Source organism: Aythya ferina, assembly GCF_964211825.1.
Source record: "Aythya ferina genome assembly, chromosome: 5".
Classification (NCBI taxonomy): Eukaryota; Metazoa; Chordata; class Aves; order Anseriformes; family Anatidae; genus Aythya; species Aythya ferina.
In genome coordinates this window covers 63,858,529-63,876,681 of record NC_140301.1, presented here as the reverse complement: position 1 = coordinate 63,876,681, position 18,153 = coordinate 63,858,529, and the positions used below count along the sequence as shown (strand labels likewise).

Here is an 18,153-nt window from a genome sequence, read left to right as displayed (position 1 = left end):
ACAATCAGAATGCAGTCTAAAGAAAAGCTCATTATAATGACTATTTTGTTCCATTTAAAAGATTTCTTATGGGGAAAATACACTTTGCCATGTCAGCTTAGGCGACCTGACAAAGCCCAAACAAATTTTGCCCTGTTACCCTTTGGAAGAGGACAGAGCTTGTGCTGTTCTTACTCTCTCTCCTTGCAACCCAGGAGGCTGCCAGGAACCACAATCCAGAGTGGGAGGAAAAGAGCAAAACCCAGGCTTGTAATGTTGGTTGTACAAACACACACAGTACCACTTCCATCGCTGCATCCTTCTTCCTTTGAATGCATCAATATGCTTTGAAAAAAAATGTACAGGGAGCTCCAAAACAGAATGTTTAATGCTTCTTGTTCTACTAAAACAACACCCCTCAAGATTAACTCCCTCCGTATGCTCTGCTCATGACACCTGCAAAGAGTAATTTTCCTTGACTGAATGCTTTTTTCAGGCGTTTCATTTCAGTAGAATGAAAAAGTGTTTCCCCAAAGTTGTCTGTGGGAATTTTACCCTCCACCAAAGAAATAAGATTCTATTATTGAGATATTTACTTTCAAGTCATTGAGAACTGAAATAGGAGGTTTGTATTTTTTTTCAGCCCTGCTGTGGTCTCTGCACCACCTCTCCCACACAAATCCCCCTGTTGCTGCCTGGCCCCCCAGCAGGTGATGAAGTTTCCCCTGTTTTTCCAGGAGAGCCCCTGCTTCTCTGCCCAGATGGGTATACAAAGTCTACCCGCCCCAGCAGACCCACAGCCAGCAACCTGCCTTGCACCCAGGTGACCTAAATAAATTCACACTGTGAGCTGTGATTGAAATTAACTGAGCAGGTCTGCTCTAACCTAAGGCACTTAGATTAGCTTGGTAGACAGTACTGGGACATTCAGCACAAAAATGCTAGCTTTTTGTAAGTTTGCTTTGTTTTACGCTATGCGGAATGTAGAAAATTAAATGTCTCTCTGTTGGAAAAAAAGTCAGCTTGCCTACACTATTTCCTGTCTTAATATGAGTCACTGTGACACAGGGAAGGAAAGATGTGGTAAAGAAGTCCAAATTCAATCACTCCTTGAAGTTAGTGCACGTTATGACTAACATAAGTGCTCAATCTGAGCTGTCCATTTGAGAAGAGAATATTAAATGGATGAAGAATAAAGATTAAAAGTAATCTAATCAGCAGTTATGAATCAAATTCTGACCAATCTGCTGTCTGCAGCTTTACTTCTGCTTCCCAGAACCAGCATTTCTTCAAAGAAATACGAACAACGTTCCACAGATGAACCACCAATTTTGGTTCTCTTTCTTAAATAATAATTCATTTTTTTTAGCAATTGGCAGTCAGACTTGAGGAGATCACATCAGCAGAGCTGCTCGCTGCAGCTCCTCGGTCCCACCTGGTGACTTGTGTGAGCAGCACGCAGTGGTGCTGCTGGGCAGTCCTGCTGGCAGGTTTCTGTGCAGGGCTGAGCTCTGAGGTCCCACAGGACACGCTGTCACTTCCCTTTGCCAACCCATTCTTGAGGCTGCCTGGGGTGTGCGTGCCAGGCTGGCACGCCTCGCCGTCTGCCAGAGGATTTCTGCACCAGGCTGTGCCATGCATCGCGCCGAACCACTGGCATCATGTCCCAGGCTGATGCAGCACACAGGGCCAGAGCTTCTCATCACAAGCTTGGCGGTTCAGATGGCTCTTTAGCTGTGCAAATGCTAAAATAGCTGCAGCAGCTAGAAAATGCCAAAGCCAGTGATATGCCAGCTAGTTTTGCATTGCTCAGGATAGCACTGAAAGGGCTTTGCTGCTGTACCTGCAGCGCTCACCAGGGTGCCATGCCTGCATGCGAGGCTGCTGCTTGCACGTGGGTAATACAGAGGGTAGGAATCCCTGGTCTTTGGGAACATCCCCTGAAAACACAGCACCACATAAGAATTCATGGATCGTAGATCACTTTGGTGACATAGAGTGTGCTCTGATGACACACGAGCTGATACAGGTTAACATGTCACTTTTGTTTTCATGCGGTCTCATTCTTGACAGTATAAAATGTTGGAGAAAACAAGAAGCTTGTTGAACAGCCCTGTGAGCTCAGATGTGCAGAGGAGGCTCTCCACCATAAGCAACAAGAGGAAATCAGTGCAGGCCTACAGCAGCTCTCACCCTGGACAGCCATGGCTTTGCTGGCTGTCCTGTAGGTGTCCAAATGCCATCTTCACCTGCAAATGGATAAGCAGAACCTGTACATGCATAAATTTTAAAGTCAGGGTTACTGCCCTGCAAACATGGGTGGCATCAGCACTGTCTGTGCAGACAAGGAGGTTTTCTCATGGCAGAGTTAGAAGAAGCCAGAGTCATTCACTCTCAGCTCCCTGCCCATCCCTGTGGGATGCTCTTTGGCTACAGCCCCAGGGTCATCAATCCTTCCCCCCAACCCTCCTCTCCCCTGCCACTGATGTGCAAGTAGGGATGAGCACACAGCAGTGTGCAATGAGCAGAGAGGTCATTAAGAACCCGTGCATCAGATCTGCAGAAAACCTGAAGAACTTATTCACGCTTCCTATACCAGAGCTCAAATCCACTGTCAGTTTGGAAAGGGATAATGGACAAGTGCACAGAAGGAAGGAAGTCTCAGCCTCAAACTCAGCCTCAGAGAGCTGTTAGCAGCAGGATGGTAACCTGGAGCAGTTCTTCTCTTCCACAGGTTTCCCTTTTGCCATCCATCTGAAATGGGAGTGCGCGATGTGAACTGCTGCTCTGAGCCAGTGCATCACCTCTTACACCTCCAGTGTTTTGCAGGCATGCATTTATATTGCAACCCAGTTACCTGAGTGGGAAGGGGAGGGAGAGAAAAAAATACAAATGCATCCCTGTTAATTCCAGTACGTTCCCATAATATTTCCAATTATAAAAACTACTTATTCCTTACTGTCAGCACATGGAGTAGAATAAACCACGGGAACTCAGTGGACCCAGCTCCATGCTGCAGCAAATCTCCCGGCAAAGGACAAGCTTGCATGTCTGCAAAGGAGGGCTGGAGGGTTTCTGTGGAAAGAAAATCCATTTGTAGACTCGCCAGCTGCACCAGAGTTCCTGGGGGTCACTGCAGCTGAGGCAAGGAGCCAAACCAGGGCAGGCTCTGGCCTGGCTGAGGCTGCTTGTGCTCTGCTCTTGGACGACAGCAGGGCATAACCCTGTGGAGCAGGGCATAAACATGTGCAGAAGGGCATAAACCTGTCCCACACGGCTGGAACTGATTCAGCTCTGCAGGTTTATGTGCATAGAGGCTCTGGGTTGCTTCTATGGACCAGTACAGGGAAAATCAGGCATCTCCTTGTACTTTAAGCACCAAACCCAGTCTCTCTCTGAATGACATGCTAGATGGGCTGGTTTTAAACCTGCCTCTGCAGTTAAAGAGCAATTCCATCTTTTGTCCCTGTGCTCTGGCCACTTCTGGTGCCAGTGAAGTGACTCCGTGCACGGCACTCACTGGGATTGGTGAGGGAGAGGGACACTAGCCAGGGCAGGAGGACTAAGGCTGGGCTGCCACGGCCCTTTGGCTAGCTTGGCTGGTGACTTGCACAGGTTGCTGCAGGCTCCAGGGTGACACCGCACTGCTCACACTGCTCGCACTGCTCTTGTGCCCTCACCCCAGGCCATGGAGCTGGCCAGGAGCCCACTGCCACCCCTCCGAGCCTCCTCGACTATGAGTTGCCTGGGCCGGCTTGCATGTGCTGCACCCGCCCTGAAAAATGAACTTTCAAATAAAGAAGAAATGCAGCCCTATAAATCTGTGGAGGTAAGGGAGAGGGATATACCTTGCACGTGCTCTGATTGCAGATAAGCAGTTCAGCCACCGAGTTTTTTGTCTAAGAATAAAGCACTCAAAGATGACGGACAGCAAAAGAGAAGCCTGCAAAGGCACAAGTGGTGATTTTTCAGCCAGGTGCTGAGGAGCGGGGCAATGCCACGAGAGCTCTGCCCCCTGCAACACAGCCCACGATGGGGCACGCCAGGAGGGCTGCACTGCCCCACGGCAGGCCCAGCGCTCCCTTCACTGCCGGCTGGGACCATTTCTCAGGTTGTTCTGAGGGATTAAACACTCTTAATTTCAGTCCTGTTTGATTCTGCTTGTTATGTTTATTGTTTCTTGCTGTACTAGTTTATTACAAGGGCATATAGAGCCTTGAAGTTGCTTTTCCAAGCAATCCATCATTCCTGGAGCCACTTTGTTCTGCTTCCCTCACGTACAGCCCAAAGCTTTGCTCATTTGAATTGCTTCTCCTTTGGTATTGACTTCACTTTTAGCCCCAGCTTTCCGGCTGGGCTCGGAGCACCCCCGAGTGCCTCAGCACGTGGCTGTGCTGCAGGGCAGAGGAGAGCTGTGGGCTCTGACCCCTCATTCGGCAAGGAGCTGTAAACCTGCTTTTATGTTTTTGCAAAAGTCTCATTTTCCATCCATACTCTTTGAGCACAGTACCTTTGGAAGAAAACTGCCTTTTATTTATTTATTTATTTATTTAGTCAGTCAAGAATTATAACTTCTTATCTTACCTAAGCGCTGTTTTTGTACTTCTCTATGTTTATTCCTTCCCTTTGAGGATGGCTAGAGCAGACATTCATCCAGTAAAACACTTGTCATAGCAAACCGTAATGTTAGCCCGAGAGCCTAAAGCATTCTGCATTCATCCCCAGCAATGCCTTCCTCTGCAAGTGGCGTATCTCCCCTGGGCTATCTGCAGACCAACTATCAGCTTGTGAGGAGCTTTCAGGGAAAATTTAGCCCTTCCTGTCCAAAACTGTGATTCGGAAAATGTTTCAGCTGTTACTGAGCTGTGAAAGTGTCTAAAATCCATCAATCCACTTTTTTTTTTTTTTTTTTTTTTTTTTTTTTTTTAAAGCAGGAGCAGCTGTCTTCATGGTGCAAGTCCAAACAAAGACTTGGGGAAAAGAGCTAAGGGTTTGGTTCCCTCCTTGAACATCCAAGTAAGTGTCACCTTGTACAGAGCGCCTCGGCACCTCTGCACAGAGCCTGGAGCAGCCCATACAGCCCCCTATGTTAGGGAGTGAAACGCCCATGAAAACAGCTGAATTTCCATTTTTTTGTGGAATGAATTGTCAAATCTCCACTGGAGCCGGGATGCTGCTGCCAACCACTCTGGCTGCTTGGCTCAGAAAGAGTTATTTCACAATATCCCCAGCTCCAGGCTGCTTACCGCTGCCCAGCTGCTCTGCAGGGCTGAGGCTGGCCTGAAGGCTCTGCTCGGCCTCCAGCACAGGTCAGGATGCTTCAGCTGGCAGTGGGTGCGTGACAGCCCTCTGCACTCCAGGCAGACTTCATCGGGAGTGTGTGTTTCAATTTTAAATGTAGGTGGTCAAAATAACTACTCAAAAACAAAAACAAATCCAAACAACTACAAAACCACCTGCTGCTGCCAAAAACCCACCAACACCTATAACAAACTTTAAAACTAGCAGTTTTGGAAGCCATTGTTACATTACCTAGCTTTAGTTTGGAGACCAGAGTCGAATTAACAACTTTTTTTCCCCTTAATTAGCTTGATTTATACCCTACATTATCCAATGTGGAAATAGCTTTAGAAGGACAGAAAACATTTTTAAAAGAATCATTTTGTTCAAATTCTGTTACCTCCTTTTAGACTTCATTGATCTAAGTTTGAACAGGGATGTTTAGTTCATTGAAAACAGAATTATCAACTGTAAAGGAAACTAAGCTGGTGTTGGATGGAGATTTCTTTGTGCCAGCTATGTTTTAGTTTCAAATTAATGCTCTGCCTCTTCTCTCAAAGTCTGCCTAGTTTTGCCCACAGGTCTCCTGCCCACCAGCATCAGCATGTTTTCTGAATGGTACCTTGCAAATCTCGTACTTGTGGGAATTACTATGAAATAAAAATAAGTTTGGGCTTGTTCATATCCACCTGCTGCTTTCAAGATGAAAACACATAGGAAAGCAATTTAGAGTGACAGACTACTTTTTAATTCAAAAAAATAAAAAATGAAATGTTTTTTATGGAAGCCTAGAGCATCAGCTGAACTGTGAACCAGAGGAGAAACATATTTTAGACTTACTGACATCTCCTGTACAGCACAGTACTATTAAATACTTCATACGTCCACCAGGAATCTAAAATTCTCCAATCAATTAAAGCAAATTAATTCAAGGCAGCAGCATATGTCAGGCCTTTTCTATAAATGTTTTCATGATTTAGACCTCTTTATATACTGTATCTGAGTTGTCAAATATTTCAAAGCTCTATTTTCTTTCCATTTGTGATTTTTTTTTCCCCCACAGACTTACTGAGACTTCTCCTGTGACTAGAAAGGACTTGTTTTGGTCTTCCCCCAGCCTTTTGTAGCTTACCAGGTTTCAGTGCTTCTTTTACATGTTTGAAAAAATACCACTGGGATGGATAAATGCCTTTGCTGACACGCAGCAGTTCATCTGCAGCTGCAGCAAGGTGTACGCATCGCTCCCAGTCCCATTAGCACTCCACTTCAATGAGCAGCAGTCCTCCACAGGCACTCCTGACTTGTCCAGCTTGTAACTAACTCAGACAGTCAGTGTATTTCTCTGCTGCAACAAAGCTAGCCCGGTGGGAAAGGCTGGGAGGGTCAATTTGTGATGAGCCCAACCCTTCCTTCCCAGGTGGTGGACCCCTCTTCCAGGTGGTGACGGGCTACAAAAAGCCTCTAAGTGAGCACCCTATGTAAAACTCCTCTTTCCTGGCCTTTCCTGGCTCTGCTCTTGCTCACCCAGCAGTTCTTGCTGTTGTTTTCTATCACCCAAATGAGGTGGTCAGCACTGTGTGTGGGTCAGCTGTAGGGACATGTCCTATAGCCGTGTCCATCTGTCCTTGCAGCCTGAGCTGACCCCTGGAAGCACGCGGTGACCAGGACAAATCTGCTCACCTGCCCAGTGTTTTTCTACTGGGAAGGACATCAGAATCCTATAAAGAGTACAATTTTGAAATACCAGGAACCTTCAAGATCCACAATTGCCATCCATGTCCACTCTTGTCTGCAGCCCTGCCTATTCCCAGACGTGCCCTGGGATGTCCTCAGTGACTTCCCCCCAGCTTCCACCATCCCTGTCTCCAAGTGTCTGCTTACATCTTTCTTAAGTCAGGCTTTAAGCCCCAGAGCATCTGTTTATTATATGGTGCAAAGTGGAAGCACTCCATGGACACGAGTGGAAATACAGTTGTGTCGTGTTCACAGTCACCCTCTAGTTTGGGGTTTGCTCCTTAGTTTCTCAGGTTGGGTGGTTTAGGAGTGAACACACAAGGTTTCCAACCTCAGCCATGGATGGGGTAAAACTGAGAAAGTATGCTTACATCAGCAGTTTCCAGTAGGCTGTTTTCCTCCTTTATGTTGGTTAATTGAAATTAAAGTAATTCATGGAGATATGTTGACTTTTATTTTATTTTATTATTATTTTTTCCACTGGGAGGCAAACAAGCTAACACAAGAACAAAGTGTTCTTGACTTTGTATCTTCTGTTTCTAACTGATTGCCCCAACACATATTTATATGAAAGAGAAAAAAATATTCTTTTCCATTTCTTGAAAAATAGTTTTCAGTCTCTTCCACATTGCAATAGTTTTTTGTTTGTTAGTTTTTGTTGGTGGTGGTGCTTTTTTTTTTTTTTTTTTCTTTCCCCCAGTATCTTAGTCTGTGATCTGTTCAAAACCAGACAGTTTTTAAATTCTAGATTTTCCTGAAGAAAATCAGTGGCAGCTCAGCTCTGTTACCATGGAGTGCACCCCTTTCTCAATGAAAATAGTAAAACACAAGAAATATTTTGAGCCTTAATTTTGTGCAAAATCGCATCCTCAGACTGGCAAGGTTTCTGAGGCATGGACAGTCACCATTCTTGGACACCTAAGGGCTGCTGGATATAAGTGAGTACAATTAGTCTCGAAGCTGTAGGAAGGCAACCAAAGAGTCCCATTAGCACTGAAGCTGCTTTGACTCAGAAAGATCAATAACACTTATTTGCAAGTGTTTAGAGTACATTATTTGCATTTGTGAAGGTAATGAAAAAACTATTGAATTTTAATTAGCATTTTCTGGCTTGTCTGTGAGAATTCTGATTCAATCCACAGATACTTCCAGTATATTTTGAGACAGCACAGTGGGCAAAATTCAAAATAACTTCTGATGTTCTGCCATTACAAAAAAAAAATACCTTCAAAGCATAGATTTCCATAAACTACCCACTGCCACAAGTTATTACAGAAGCATAATAATGGGTCTATTGTACTATAAATTATTTTGTCATTTTAAATTTCTGGTAACTGCTGAGAAGAAAAATTAAATAAATAAAATGACCAATTTTCTTTTATGAAACCAAGCTTCAGCTGTGAAAATGATTTTTTTCTACTGCACATAATAACATTTAGCGAAACAGATCAGCTTTTTCTCTACCGCATGCTCCAGAATAAATACTTGTACTAAATGTTTTAGATAGAAAAATACACAATGGGAAATAATAAATACAGAAAGTCAGAATGGTCACATAATGTAGGATTGTTATTCATCTGATGAGAATAGGTGCACTCTGAGCAGGTTTTTTCATATTAGAAAGATAGGTAGAATACTACAGAGATGTTTTAAAATAGATCCTTAAAAAACAGAATAAAACAAAGCCAACAAACAAACAAACAGAAAAGTTGTGTTCGGAGACAAATTTGCAAGAAAAGTAATTAAAGTGCAGGCAGAATTGAGACATTCAGATTTCTTAACCATTAGTTTCCATGTTTCAATCCATTTCAATCTTTAACTGTTCTTGGCTCTACACCCCAAGTAGTTTATAATGCTTATTTTAAATAATTTTCTTTTTTTGTTTTGTTTTGTTTTGTTTTGTTTTGTTTCTTTTCCAGAATAGGAATAAGTAAGAAAATTGTTTTCTATTGATCATAATTACCTAAATAAGGAGAGTGAAGAAAAACTTTGACTCATCAAGTCCTGTCTGCACTTCTGACAGGGGAAAACTTACCCAAGGTAAACATTCAAACCAGCCACAGGGTGGAAGGTGTCTGAGAAGGAAGAGCTTCAGCAAAGCTCATGTGGTCCCATCTGGGTCCTTAATTAACAGAGCAGACCCCTTCGAGCCTGGCCTGGATGGTGATGATAAAGCTGTCAAGAATGGCTGGTGCTTTGTATGCATGTGTGTATTTCTACAGGATTAGCAAATACTTTTGTTTCAGACCAGAGCAGCTCTGTGGCCCCAATTCCTGCAGTCCTCACAGAAACCACACTGTGAGGGGATGTCTCCAGGCCCACCTGGGTTGCTCTGAAAGCAGGCACCTGATGGAACAGCAGGGCCTACAGAAAAGCTCTGTGATGGGCAGCATCAGAGTGCTCCTTTTATTTTATTTTTTATTTTTTTTCCAAACTGAACATCTCCCCAGATGGGCTCTGAGTGGACAATATGCCCATGCTACATGTTATTTGGTCCCAAACATTAGCACAGATGGTTTATGGAATGTACAGGGCATCGCATGCAAAGCATCACACAAAGCTCAGGCCAGTGGGGGCTGAAGAAGCTCTGGAGGGTCCCATGCTAAAGGCAGCTGAGGTGGCACCAGGAGCACCTTTTTCTGTGCTTGTGGCAGTACCTGCAGCTGGCAGGGCAGCTGAGGGGCTAACCCTGACTCTGCTTTCCTTGCTGCAGCTCCATCTTGGTCACCCCTGCATGTGTTTTCTTTTTACTCCTGATCCTGAAAGTACTGTGTAGCTCTTTTATGGCTCAAAGAGATTTTTGCCATAAAGCTAAAGAGTAAAGATCTCAAATCAATGCGTCTGGTTTTCTGTATAAGCTCTCTGTTGTGTGGGAAGATAACACAAAGCCAGTGAAGTCTCTGGTTGTGTCCCTTCTTCCATAAGGCACTGGGGAGCATACTGCAGGTGGAGTAGAAAGTCTTCCACCCAGGTAAAGCTGTGGCATGGATATCCTCAGAGTTACGGAAAAGAATCACAGGGCAGAAGCTGGTATGCCTGGAGTACAGAAGAAAAAAAAGCCAAACACAAAATTCCTGGTGTTGCCCATCTTCCACAATCTACATGAGGTCTTGGTATTCTCCATCTCTTGAATGGATGTAATACTTGCATCATGAGCATCCCATGTATACATGTATAATAGCATTCAAAACCAAATTAAGCTGTGATGATTTTGCTGCATGACTGGAAATAGGCTTTCTGTCAATAGTTTGTAGTAAATAGCCTCGTCTCTACATGCTTGGAAGATGATCTTGAATCATCTCTGCTACCTGCTAAGAATAGCTAACGTGGCATTTTAATTTCTCCATTGAAATTCTGTCCCAGTTCTGGTCCCTTCATTGCAAGCATCCCATTCATCAGCTCTCTCATGCTGCTTCAATTAAATCCTATTGCGCTCTGAGGCAATGTAGCATCCGCTCTAGAGAAGAATTTCAATTCGGTAAACAGGCCTGTAAATACACTGCTGTGGATAAATTGGCCATCAGTGTGATAGAGAGAAGTAAAGCAAAATGTGTGATTACAGCTAGTTTTTATGTGCTAGGAAGCTGCTGAGACATTACCAAGTGCAGGAACAATGTTTTTGCACCCTGTGCTTATCTGGCAGTTTTGTGCCTATTTTATATTAGCTATTTTCAGGCAAATGTTCTATGTCTGACTGATACTTCTCACTTGGAAAGCTACTTTTAAAATAATCTTGACCTAGATTTTTGTAATGAAAAGCAGCAGACAGTGCCAGAAAATGTTGTGCTGTTAGTGCCATTTCATCTCTATTCCTTAAACACAGCTCATTTAAAAGATACAAATTTAATCCACAGCAGAAGACTGATGGACAAGCACTTAGATTTCAGGCTTGTGAGGCTTTCAAGCTGAGCATTCAGCTGAGACGTGTTTCTGCTGGTGGAACAGAGGGCTCTCCTTTGGCTGAGGTTATTCCAGGCTGCTCATGGGCGGGATGTTGAGGTCCCTCTGGAGGCCACAGTGCTGCGGGGCTGCCTTGTGGTAGCCTGGCCATGATCCCAAAGCACAAGGCCGTGCTCCTTACCAGGCTCACTCCCTCCAAAGCTGACCCCAGAGCCTCAGCAGTGGAGAACGATAATCTCCTTATTCCAGTTCACTGCCCAGGAGGGCCTTTTGACCAGGGATCAGCAGTAGCTGCCTCATTCCAGGGGACCGAGAGAGTCCAGGCTGGTACCTTATGCCAAAATAGCAGTGACTGCCTGATGTCTTTCCCCATCTCCCCACAGACATCTGCACACTGCACAGATTGTATACACCAAATATTCCATAGTGTTCTTACCAGCCTTTTTATTCTACAGCAACATTTTACAGCAAGAATGAGAAAAGAGCACTTGGGAACAAAAATACTTTTACCTTTTACCATGGAAACTTTTCCTAAGCCCAGGCACTCATAGGTAAGCACAAAAAGCCACAGCAAATGGCAAACAGAGCAAAATGTCTCCAACACAAATAAAAGCAGTTGTGCTCCCAAGCTGAAGTCTTCTGGCGACTCCTGGCTTCTCCACTGTGCTGAGTTCAGCTAAATGCAGACTTCTGAAAACAGGGAAATGTGCAGTAAATAATTAAATTACGATTTTATTGTCAAAGCAAGTTGCCCAAAATAGAAATGTTTTCAGAAAGGATTAGGCATAATCACAGGGGGTGGGTTCTTTGGAGCATATTAAAAATGCTGATTTGGAAATAGCTTAAACTGCTTACTGCTGGCAGCAGGGAGAATGTCTTGGGGCAGGGCAATCACTCATACACACTCTTCCTGAGCCGCTGCAGTTCTCACTTGCAGACAGGACACCAGGATGAAGGGTCTTCACTGTATTTACTTATTTGTTTGATTATGTATTTATATTTCTATTTTATTTATTTATTTTAATGTAGAAAGCAGTTGATACCCACTGTTGCACTCTCACCTGTTTCCATGTGCAGGAGGGGAGCAGGTTTTGCCCATTCCTGCTGCATCCCACCACACCTGCTCAGGGCACCGACCCCAGCTAGCCCAGCACAGCCAGGGAGGTGCAAGGCAGGGCAGCTGCATGCTGAGCATTCCCATCATGTCTTGGCAATTTGAGGGGGAAGTGAGTTAAAGCTCAAGTTCTGTCTGCACTGTGACTCTTCAACTATGCTCTCCAGAGTTGGTGTTTAACTTTCTGCAAGGTCACAAAATATCAGAGACCAACCTTGTTTCTGCAGTGACCTCATTTAATTTGTCCCCGTGTGCCCAGCAGTGGCTGGAGCTGCAGCGGGCTGGCTGCTGGTGGCAGTGAGCAGGGGCACAGGCACCTGCAGAGAGCTGCGACCCTTCAGGAGGCTGCAAGCTTGTGGGACATGCCATGTGTTTTGGCAGCATTCATTCAGCCCGCTGAATATTGATCTGTTCTGTTCTTCCCTTCATATCCATCAAGGTGCACTTCTCTGGAAAGAGCAAGGGGTTGAAATCTGGTATCTGGATGATTTCCCTGTACTTCCTGGTCCCATATATACAGATATGGGGTAGAGTTGTTAGAAATGAAAAGGGAATTAAATTATTCATTGTTTTGCTTTGCTGGTAGTGGATTAGTCTGAGTTTCACTGCCGCATATTGGTTATGTTTGAACATGAATTTTCCTGTCTCTGAGTTATCCTCACAGCATCTAGAGCATATGGATAGTATACGCTTAAAGAAATAAAACAAGCACATAAAATACTGTTCTTTTATAGTGTGCTCTCTCTAGGAGAGCCTGCTGATGTGCTATTGCAGGGGTGAGGGTTAAACTGCAATAGGAAGGCCATGATATTCAATGAATTAAATTTTGACAAGCTGTTTCTATGCAATTCTGTGAGGACTGAGGAATCCCAGTTATTATGACTTCAGTACGAGCTGATGTTGACAGCTCTGCATGGGCCAGAGGCAGAGGTCAGAGCTGCGAGATAGCACTCCCAGCGCCTTGCTTTGGATCTGTAAAGTAAATACAGCTGCATTAGCTGCAAGCAAGCTCTACCAGTGGGATTGACTACAGACTCCTAGATAATCTTCTAGTCTGCTTTCCTTACAGTTTGAAATGCTGTAATTCCCTTCCTTCTTCACCTGTTTCATTGCAGTGTGATATTCAAGAGGAATATTCGAGGATTTTGTTGCCAGATGAAAAAATACTGCACCACCTCTCAGTTGTCCTTGTACAAATCCCTCAGGTTCTTGGTCACTTCAGCCAGTTTTCCACTGCCTTTAGTGAGGTGCTCCTCATAAGACACTTCATTTCCCTGTAGGAACCCAAAGCCCAGCAAAATCCATGCCCTGAACAAAGCAGTCATCCACTGGAGCGGCTGCATCTCTTTTTCTTCACAATAGAATAATGTTGTATACAGCGAGATGTGATGAAGGACAGCATACAAAGCAACTCAGAGGGAAGACAGAGCTCAGAAGCAGCTCATGCTGTGTTTTGGGGGAGCTGTATCATCCCGTCAGGACCAGAGACCTGCCAGATGTCAGCAGAGTGCTGCACACTGCCAGGGTCGGATCCTCTCCAATTATCACGGTGGCTCAAACACTGGTTGCAGGTCTTCCCAGGCTCGGGATCACTGGGAAATACTCACTAATTTACACACAGTCCCTTTTAGATACTTACAGATATCCTTCCTACCATCCCCAGGCATTTTGGGTACTTAATGCTTTGCTGTGAATTTGTGAGCCCATTTTGCCCATTCACTAAAATATGATCTGCCATGGTGACCCAGATCAAATGATCACCTAGCCCAGTATTTTGTCCCTTATACAACCAGCACAGAACAAATATGAGGATGTGTACAGAATGCTCCTTGCTCTGATATGTCCCCTCCTGTAGTGGGGGTACAGCCAGCACAGCACAGAGATGTGCACAGAGCACAAGGCCATATGGACAAATGAAGCACGGGGGTGGTAAGACAATGAGCATGCCCCCAGCGTGCTCAGTGTCTCTGTTAAGCATGCATGCTCTACAGGCTGCTCTGCTAGAGGATTTCATGATGGCATTAAAGTAGTTGAACATGTGCACCTCGGTCTGGGGAGAAGACGAGTGGAAACAGGTACATGCTGCCATATCAGGGGCTGTCTGGAAGCACTTGCCCCATGGTCCATGCTGAAGCTGCTGGCAGAAGGTTACAGCCTTTGCAGGACTTCTCACTTCCCAGAATAAGGAACATGCACAACTGGAATACTGAAGGCGGCAAAGAAACACACAAAAATATTATTTCAGGGGTTTCCAATTCAGTGTATGAGTCTGGAGATGCCAGTGGGAGGAGAGTTACACCAGAACTGGGACTGTGAGAGAAGATGCTAGAGAGCTACCCATGTGATGTGTCTAGTGTGTATTTTGTGCATTAGCTTCTAAGTGTATTAAAACATTAATTTTCAGCTCTGCCTGAAAGCTCTTCTGCAAAACTCCCGTAAGCATCTGCATAATAAAACCTCTCAGGTACTCACACCCTTCTCATGCAAATTCAGTTCCAAATTAAAATAACTTGTGCAGAGTCTTGCAATGAAACTATGTCTTTTTTTTTTTTTTTTTCTTCTTTTTTTTTTTTCTACTTGCTATTGCCCAAGTTCTCTCATTAATGAGCACCGGCTGGGATAAACTGTCCGGAGGATGCTCTGTCTGTGAATAGGTCATCAGTCAGTCACCAGGCATCATCCAGCACGGCAGCTCACCTCTGCTGATGCCGGAACACATTGGCAGGAGTCTGGGGAACACTTTGCTCAAACGCTCAGTTTAGAAGGAAGCTGTAAAGTTTGCAGCCTCTACCACCCTGAATGAAAATGAGCTGGCAAGGTGGGAAGGGAGGAAAGCTCTCTTGCAGTTTGTAGAGATGATCCTGATTTCAAATGCCACTTGAGGGATACAGACTGTGATGCTGCTTAGCAACATTTCAGCTACAGCCCTTTGTGGATATATTCACTGTGATCTTCAACCTTTGTACTTCTGCAATATAGAAACTTAACACGTGTTATTTTTACAGCTATTTTCTTCTTTTGATCATCTACCTTAAATTCTTTATCTTTTTTTTTTTTTTTTGTCCTAAAATAGACTTCTCTGTTTTGCTTTACATTCAGCCTGAAACATCACAACATTTTTTTTTCTTCCTATCACAGAAAGGTCACAAGCAATAAGAGATTTCACGTTGGCACCATCCAGCAGTCCCACTTGCACACAGAGCGCTATTGATGACCTGGATTCGGCTTCCTCATCTCTCACCTTAGCCAGAAGATTTTCCCCACGGGTGCCCAGAGCAGTACTGCTCAAATAATGGAGCTGGCAACGCTCCATTTGCTGCTGTGCATCGTCTAGAAGTTACCATACATGACCTCTGCTGTTTCTAGTGTCTGAATTTCTGTTTTGTCATATTTCACAAGACCCTTGTTGACGGTGGTCAATGTATATACATATATTTTGAATGTAAGCTATATAAATGCAGAAAAAAATATGTAGTAGTCGGTTTTGAAATTTTATTTACAAATTCTTTTTTTTTTTTTTACCCTTCAGTTCATCCACTGTAATGTCTGCCATTCTTTACTGAACCTTGTTTTCTGCAACCACCTGTTCTCTTGCAAAATGCTCATTCTGAGGTAGTTTTGGAAAATAACTGTATTTGTACTACATGAACATTATACTTCTTTACCAAAGGACCCAATTGTTCAGTAAGTGATACAGATGGATTTCTGTAGTAATTGTCTAAAATCTGCATTTTATTCAACAGGTGGGAGATTCAATATTCTTGACTCTTTCTACTAACAGCATTATGTTCTCTTGGGTATGATAAGAGCTGCAGAAAAAACAAACCACCTGTAATGAGTTACCGTAGAAAATTAAAATTTTCAAAATCAGTTTTCTTTATTGTGTTAAAAAGGAAAATTAGAGTTCTATCCCAATTGCAGTGTAAAGCATTTCATGAATACTTTAACTTTTTTTTCCTTATTATTTGGCATTTTTATCCCCTTTTCTTTTGTCTTTTATATTCATTTTTCATCTGTTCTCCCATTTGCTTCCCTTTATTCCAATGACACAACAAGGAATGGGAAATAAAAACAACAACAAAAAGCAAAACAAACTTTTTTTAACGTTATTTTTTCTAGACTGCTTAATAAATTTTAAAACCCTCTCTCCTGGAAGAGTGCTTACTCCTACCCTTTTCCTTTTGCTTTTTGCCACCTTTAGGGCTCACATTTTCAGAGGGTTCTCAACAAGTCCACTCTGCCAGGTCCTTTTGCTACACAGCATCTTCCTTTCTCCAGCTGGCTGTTGCAGGAATTTGGTCAAGCTTTGTTTCACCCACTCTACCACCTTCATCAAGACCATGCAGAGATGCAAATGGCATCCAGACAGTAAAATAGAAAAAACTGTCTTTATCAACAGCAGGGTAAATACCTTCTACATAGTCTTAGGAGTAAAGTATGTCATTAGGACCAAAGCCCCATAGTCGCCTGTAAAAGCCATAACTTTATGAGCTCCTTAGTGATGCTAAAGTGGAGAGTCCAGCAAGAGGATAACACGAGTATTATTGATTGTACTAAGAGCTGGTTTGCCCATGACCACTGTCTACTTGTGCTGAGAGTTGAGGAAGATCCAGTTGCTTAATATTCTAGTCCTATATCCTTCCATATACCAAAAATCTACCCAGAAATCAAAATGGTCACCATTATCTTTAGGGTATTGCCCCCTCACTGGTCTGAATATGAAATCTCCAGCAAAACCCAAGCACTGACGCCCAGCACCTTCTAAATGAAATGAATTTTCAAACCGTGATGTTTCACTGAGCATCCAAGTACCAGCTCAGCCTTCGGCTTCTGCTTTGATGTTGGGAGCACTGCATGCACACAAAGCAGCCTGGACAGTGGCCCTTCCACCATGTGCCAGAAACTAACAGAGAAAGAAGTTAATTTAACTTTATATGAGTTTATTAACTGGCTTGAGGTGAGGGTCCAAGTGCTGGAATACCCTGGAGAAGTGTGAACCTCCCAGTGAGCCAGTTCTGATGAAGCAGCTCTGCCAGTGCAGATCACACTGTTTACTGTGGCATAACAGCATATTATTCACAGGAACATTGTTCTATTGTCCAAGCTGCTTTCTGTTGTGCTGTCTATTTTCAGAAGCTGGGGCAAGCTGGCAATGCGTGGTGACTGCTGACGGTTCTGCTGAGGGTGCACAGCACAGGTCACAGGTAAAAGCCACCTTAGCAAGTTGCTGTGCCAGCTCCAGTCAGTGACCCTGAAAACTCAACCCTCAGAGGCTGAGCTGCTGCCATTACCCAGGGATGGCACCTTTCTGCTACCTGACACACTGAGATCCACAAATTCATTGCTGATGATGAGGGTGATAACTTCTCACTTGGGCTGTACTGTGCTGAATCACGGCACTGCTTCCTGAGCACCAGATTTATCAGCCAGCTCCACAATGTGTTAAATTGTTATGCCACATTTTGCTTGATTAGAGGATCTACAGTTCTAATTAAGATTAAAAATAAGTTATGACTCAGAGCCCAACAAAAATACAATGTGAATTACATACCCTTAAATTTAATTTACTCACCCATAGGCTGAATATCTTCATGAATGTAGGAAGTGCAGAAAAATAATTATTCTAATTAAAAGGAAAGATTCTGTTAAGCTAATTTACATTTTAGTCCACTCTCAGATACATCACAGTCTCTTACCAGCCTATCCATTAAGAGGGAAAATCAAAGTGGCTAAATTGAATTATAGATTAGGATCTTGTTGACAAACACTAGAGAGAAAGATACTGGCAGGAATAAGCAGAAAGGAAGCTGTAGCAGACTCAGGAGCAAAAGCAGGAATTTCAGAGATACTTGACCCTCACTCAGATGTCCAAGCTTTAAAGCCAGAGGTGGCTGCTCACATCTGATGGTTTTCCTTCCACCTGGCACAGGCTGCTACAGCTGGTCTGAATCTGTGCTCCCTTGAATGAGCACAGGTAGAGTGAAACAGGGGTGGGAAACCAGATCTCTACAATGGAGAATTCACCTGTGTCTTGGTTAAATTGTCCCAGGGATTAATTCACAACCACTGACAGAAGCAAGCAAGTGGCTGGGAGTGGATTGATTTTAGAAGAGCCTTGGGTTCCTGTCAGCCTGGCGGGGCCAGCC

At 43.9% G+C, this 18,153-nt stretch overlaps 2 long non-coding RNA genes across 2 annotated transcripts in view; one reads left to right on the top strand and one right to left on the bottom strand.

Annotated features, from left to right (window-relative positions):
• LOC311437576 overlaps nucleotides 1-16,101 on the top strand; it is a 136,449-nt gene extending 120,348 nt beyond the window's left edge. Inside the window, exons 3-4 of the long non-coding RNA XR_014693557.1 lie at nucleotides 4,911-4,995; nucleotides 15,146-16,101. This is a non-coding gene — a long non-coding RNA (uncharacterized lncRNA). The remainder of the gene's footprint in view (nucleotides 1-4,910; nucleotides 4,996-15,145) is intronic.
• Nucleotides 13,620-17,828, bottom strand: LOC311437578. The gene is made up of 3 exons (XR_014693559.1): nucleotides 17,704-17,828; nucleotides 17,580-17,630; nucleotides 13,620-14,213 (listed from the first exon to the last, which is right to left on the bottom strand). It is a non-coding gene; the product is annotated as an uncharacterized lncRNA (long non-coding RNA).
• Nucleotides 17,829-18,153: the final 325 nt, after the last annotated feature.